The sequence below is a fragment of the Diaphorina citri genome, unplaced genomic scaffold, assembly GCF_000475195.1.
Source record: "Diaphorina citri unplaced genomic scaffold, Diaci psyllid genome assembly version 1.1 scaffold433, whole genome shotgun sequence".
NCBI classification, from domain to species: Eukaryota; Metazoa; Arthropoda; class Insecta; order Hemiptera; family Psyllidae; genus Diaphorina; species Diaphorina citri.
This window is the reverse complement of record NW_007377868.1, coordinates 97,170-103,414: the sequence shown is the minus strand read 5'-3', so window position 1 is coordinate 103,414 and position 6,245 is coordinate 97,170.

The following is a 6,245-nucleotide window of genomic DNA, read 5'->3' as shown; positions in this document are numbered from 1 at the left end:
TATTGTACAATTTATTTTGTACATAATTACTAGGCAATATTTATTAATTTATTTTATTTTCATGTATGTGTATTCCCCCTCCCTCCATTACATAGCTGTTTGTTACGGGGGAAATTGTGTCGGCCGCGGGATTCGAATACAACCATCTGTTTGTCCAGTATTTCGTGCATCTACCCGAAGGTAAATAGGTGTTACCAAAATTATGTGATGCCAGTCTAGTTAGCTTAGATTGTAGCGCATCTGCCTTGTAAGCGCTAGGCCCCGGGTTCGATTACCGCCCGGGGCGGATTTTATCCTGATAATAATGTTCGTTCTCGGAACGTCTGGCTTTCTCCTATCTGCTATTGTAGACTCGAAGGCCCAATGTCCAAAATTTTGAACTATATTGGGACACTGGATCTTTATGAATTTACAAGGTACTTATTTACGCTGGGCTTTTAGGAATAACAGAAGGAATGTCCAAACTGTTGGACACTGGGCCTTCAGACTCTTTAGGGGATAGAGTTGGATGGAAGAGAATACCTCAGGTCCTCAGGTATTAGTCCCGCCCCTTAAAATCTGCCCAAAACTACAGAACCTTTTTTCTTTCGAGTTAAAACTCAGACCTCTGGTACAAAATAGAGTACCTACCTACATAGTACGATAAAGTAGGTACAAAATAGAGTACCTACCTACATAGTACGATAAAGTAGGTACAGAATAGAGTACCTACGTACATAGTACGATAAAGTAGGTAATACAAAATAGAGTACGTAACGAGCTAGGTTCATAAAGTATGTGGAAATGTGTCTTTAAGGCCTCTAAGTCGAAAATTGTCTACAATTAGGCCTTTAGAGGATATAGGGGTTGGATAAGGCATTAATCCCGCCCCCTAGAATCTGCCCAAGACTACAGAACCTTCTGAGTGGTAATGTTCCAAGTTGAAACTCAGAACTCCTTCTTTTCATGATCTATATGTAGGTAGGTACTATCGTACTAGTAACTATCATTGTATTAGGTACTTCTTTTCATGATATGATAACACTGTAACTTGTTGGCAAAATCAGAGACTATCTGTAGGAAGAGGTAGATATCCCATGATTTTCGTAACAAGGTTTTCTGGCACATCCACTATTTAGGTATTTAGGACCAAACAGCAAAATATGATAGCATACACCTGTACTTTGTACGTACATATTTTATCGTAGTTACTATCATTGTATATGTACTAGGTACCTACTTCTCTTCATGATAATATTTTAACTTGCTGGCAAAATCAGGGACTGTCTCTAGGAAGAGAGGGGGATGTCCCGAGATTTTCGTAACGAGGTTTTTTGACGCATCCACTATTTCGGGCTAAACAGCAAAATAGGAGCATCTATCATTGTATATGTACTAGGTACCTACTTCTCTTCATGATAATATTTTAACTTGCTGGCAAAATCAGGGACTGTCTCTAGGAAGAGGGGGATGTCCCGAGGTTTTTTTGGCACATCCACTATTTCGGGCTAAACAGCAAAATAGGAGCAGACACCTGTACTTTGTACGTAAATATTTTGTGGTAGTTACTATCATTGTGTGTACTAGGTAGGTACTTCTCTTCATAATAATATCGAAACTTGCTGGCAAAATCAGGGACTGTCTCTAGGAAGAGGGGGATAAACCATGATTCTCTTAACGAGGTTTTTTGGCACAGCCACTATTTAGGTCGCGGGCAGAGGGCTAGGGCAGACGTTAGGCTATTGAAAGCAAGGCTCTTTTTTATAATTGTAACTTTATTTTTAAAATATTGTACCAAATATCTATCATTGTGTGTACTAGGTAGGTACTTCTCTTCATAATAATATCGAAACTTGCTGGCAAAATCAGGGACTGTCTCTAGGAAGAGGGCAATATCCCATGATTTTCGTAACGAGGTTTTTTGGCACAGCCACTATTTAGGTCGCGGGCAGATGGCTAGGGCAGACGTTGGGCTATTTTGAAAGCAAGGTGTAATTTTATTTTTAAAATATTGTACCAAATACATAGGTAGGACGTTTAGACTGCGGGAGTAAAGGGACTTTTCAATCATATTCCAGCAGTAGGTATAAGCAGGGTGTATTCTATTCCAATCTCCATTTGTTACAACTCGATTCCAACTCACCCGGCCATGGCCCTGGGAATTGAACCGTGAACTCCCCTTTCACTCGACAACCACAGAACCACGGCTGGTCCCCTTGGGTTCGCACCTGTTCCCCACTGGTGGGAGGCACCGAGAGAGGAGAAATTCAGGTAATGAGAACCGCGCCAAGAGGGGAAGTTCACGGGCCTAATTACATTTCCTATCTTTTCCCTACCTGTTACCTGTAACTCAGTAAACTCTGCTAGTCTGCTTGTCACTACGGCTATATGGGTTGTCAGCTATTTTTTTATTTAATTTTTCATTCTTTTTTTTCGTAGCCAGAAGGAAAATACGTTTTTGTTTCGTGGCAAAATGGAAAATTCAGTTCGGTTTGTTTGACAGTGCGGTGGTGTTTGTTTTAGTTCCTTCAACTTCTTTCTTTGGATGACACCAGCTTTGGATAACCAACGCTTTTCTTCTGCTTCTTGAAGTTTTTCTTTTTCTTCTTTTCCTCCTTCTTTTTCTTCTTCTCCGTCTTCCTCTTTTCTTTTTCTTCTCCGTCTTCCCTAATGGTTCAGCTATTAAAATTACCTCCGTGAGAAGTGCATTCTGATGTGTTTTGTTTTCTTCTATTCTTTCCTACTCAAATTCTTCCTTCCTTTTCTTAGGGTGAATTACATTGTCGTTCCGTTATTATGGAGGATTCCTTTTTGAGCTTTCCCAGATAAAATTACAGTAGAACCTCGATTATTTCAACTCCAAAATCCATTTTTTTCTATCTTTCAAAGTTATCTTATCAGAGGAAAAGATCATAGAAAGTAATCATTTCAACCTCGATCATTTCAACTACTCCCGGTCCCAATTAATTGAAATAATCGAGGTTCTACTGTATGAAGGTTGATGGTTCGAATACAAATCAAGTCATATTTAGCGAAGTGAATTAATAGAGAAAAATTTCTGACCAAACTTTAACGGATTAGCATGGATGAAAAAGAATAGGCATACCTGATTTTTTTTTTTTTTTTTTACCTAATCGCGTGAAGTTACTGCGGTCATAATACCAAGTAGGTACAAAATAGAGTACCTACCTACATAGTACGATAAAGTAGGCACAAAGTAGAGTACCTACCTATACCTACAACCTACATACATAGTATGATAAAGTAGGTACAAAATAGAGTACCTACCTACATAGTAGGTACGATAAAGTAGGTACAAAATAGAGTACCTATAGGTAATCCTATATGTAGGTAGGTACTATCGTACTAGTAACTATCATTGTATCAGGTAGGTACTTCTTTTCATGATAACATTGTAACTTGTTGGCAAAATCAGAGACTATCTGTAGGAAGAGGTAGATATCCCATGATTTTCGTAACAAGGTTTTCTGACCAGCCTAGTTAGGTTAGTTGGTAGTGCGTCTGCCTTGTAAGCGCTAGGCCGCGGGTTCGATTCCCGCCCGGGGCGGATTTTATCCTGATGGGATAATGTTCATTCTCGGAACGGCTGGCTTTCTCCTAATGTCCTGTCTTCCTTCTCTCTTTGATTTCGGGACGATAAGACCATAGCAGTTACAGTTTCCTCTGTCAAACCTCTTCAAAAAAGTTTTTCTGACACATCCACTATTTAGGTATTTAGGACCAACCAGCAAAATATGATAGCATACACCTGTACTTTGTACGTACATATTTTATCGTAGTTACTATCATTGTATTTTCTTTATTTTTTTTTTTTTTTTTTTTTTTTTTTTTACCCATTTAATGATACCTACTGATGGTAGGTAATTGTTTTTCATGTCAGTAATTGAGTGGACTTTTTTATAGTGGTGCAGTTTTTAACCTTCTTTTTCTTTTATTTTTACTTTTTTCGTTTGATAAAGTGATAAATTTAATAGCTATCCTAGCAATCCAGGTACCTTCGAATTTATTCACATAAGATCTGATCAGGTAGCAGTGACATGAAATGATCATGAATCGAAAAAATAATCATAAAATAAGCCCCTATAAAACCTGCGTCCCCCCTCCTTATGGAGATTTTATACATGATATTACTAACTTCACTGAAAAAATAGTAATAGAAAGTAATAGTGGGTACCTACCTGTTGAATCACCCTGTATAATGAGAGCATGATTCATCAAAAGTGCACGTTTCCCATGTTCTGAATTTTTTATGAACTCACATACAGTGTGGAACAAAAATTCCTTGGTACCTAACTTTACTAGCCTAAAAACGCTTACCTAGCTTCTATTTGAATGAACGAAGTGAATTGTTGGTTTGAATTTTTGCTTTATAAGGTCCAAAAGTGTGTAGTTTCTAGTTTTCAAGTGAGTTCTTGGAAAATTTTTCTTTAGTGTCTCTGAATATTCTTTTCACTATATCTTCCGAACAGTTGGTCCGATTTTGATTAAATTTTCAGAAATGTTCAGTACATTAGGGAATTTTTGTTTTATAAGGTCCAAAAGTGTGTAGTTTCTAGTTTTCAAGTGAGTTCTTGGAAAATTTTTCTTTAGTGTCTCTGAATATTTGTTTCACTATATCTTCCGAACAGTTGGTCCGATTTTGATTAAATTTTAACAGAAATGTTCAGTAAATTTGGACCTGATTAAATCTTCTAAGAAATTCTTTGATTTACATTAACACCTAAACTCTAAAGGACATTTATTTTGCTCTTTAAATGTTGGTCTCGATAAGATTTTCGGTGGCCCGTTAAGACCTTTTTTTCTCTCTTTGATTTCTACAGTATACCTATTAGTAAGTAATTTTCAATATTCCATCATTTGCACCTTGCCTATTAAGCGACCCTGTATTTTATTTTACTCATCCGTGTTGTAGTTAATCCAAACTAACCCGCTCTGAATACACGGTTTAACACGAAGCTTAAAGACTGAATTACGGTTTGCCTGAGTGACGGGCAACTGTGGTTAACTTTAGGTCGATGACAGGGTAACTTAGACCAGGGCCCTATTACGGTCACAAAAGATCTAACCAGGTCGCAGTGACCAAGGGCGTTTATTAAAGCCGATGGCCCTACTTATACCAATAACAATACCAAGTACTTACGGGAATACGGACGGTCACAAAAGATCTAACCAGGTCGCAGTGACCAAGGGCGTTTATTAAAGCCGATGGCCCTACTTATACCAATAACAATACCAAGTGCTTATAGGAATACGCGCCACATCACCGTTTTAGACTTCGCGCGTCGCGTCTTCAGAGGATCGAAGAGGTCTCACTGAATTTAAGCTCGACTGAATAATATCAGTTGTGTTCCGAGTCCCGGAGTTAACTTTTAATGCTCGTTTGATTTCTTTGCTTAATTTTACTTTCCATATTCACATTATCCACCGGACACCAGAGTAGGTTATTTTCCTTTTGGGAACAGTTTCCTTTTGGAGACTTAACTCTTGATCTTCGATGGTTGTGGGAATGCGCCCTCTTGGATTTCAAAGGACTTAATATAGGCGCTACCACACCACCTTAAGGTTAAATCAATTCACGTATCTTCCTTTCGAAGAAGGGAAATGAGCTTCAGATGAGGGAAAATTTTCTCGGTTTCCGATAGGTAAATCCGACTTGTATATAGTTTACAGAATTAACATTTTCGATCCGATTTTCCGATCGGCCACACACGGACGAACGGTCCGAGGTCATTTCAAAGGACTTAATATAGGCGCTACCACACCACCTTAAGGTTAAATCAATTCACGTATCTTCCTTTCGAAGAAGGGAAATGAGCTCCAGATGAGGGAAAATTGTCTCAGTTTCCGAAAGGTAAATCCGACTTGTATAGTTTAGAGAATTAACATTTTCGATCCGATTTTTCCGATCGGCCACACACAGACGAACGGTCCGAGGTGTGAGGGCATAAGGAACGAAAGTTGTGTGCTGTTCACGCCAGATTTTATTGTATGACTTCCACAGTGCGACGCACTGAGGCCAGAACTTTCTTGTACGCGTCGTTACGGGCTGATTTTTCCTCCTAGTGTCGTTCTAGCGTGTAATTAAGTCTTAAAGATACCAAACAGTATAACAAAATCATTCCTGGATACCAGCTTTATCGTCGCTTCAGAATCAACTAAAGAGAATGGAATCTTCTTCTTTGAGTGCCTAATGTTGGCGATCATCATGGCTATTCTTTCTTATCTTGTTGGTGGCAATCCGGAAA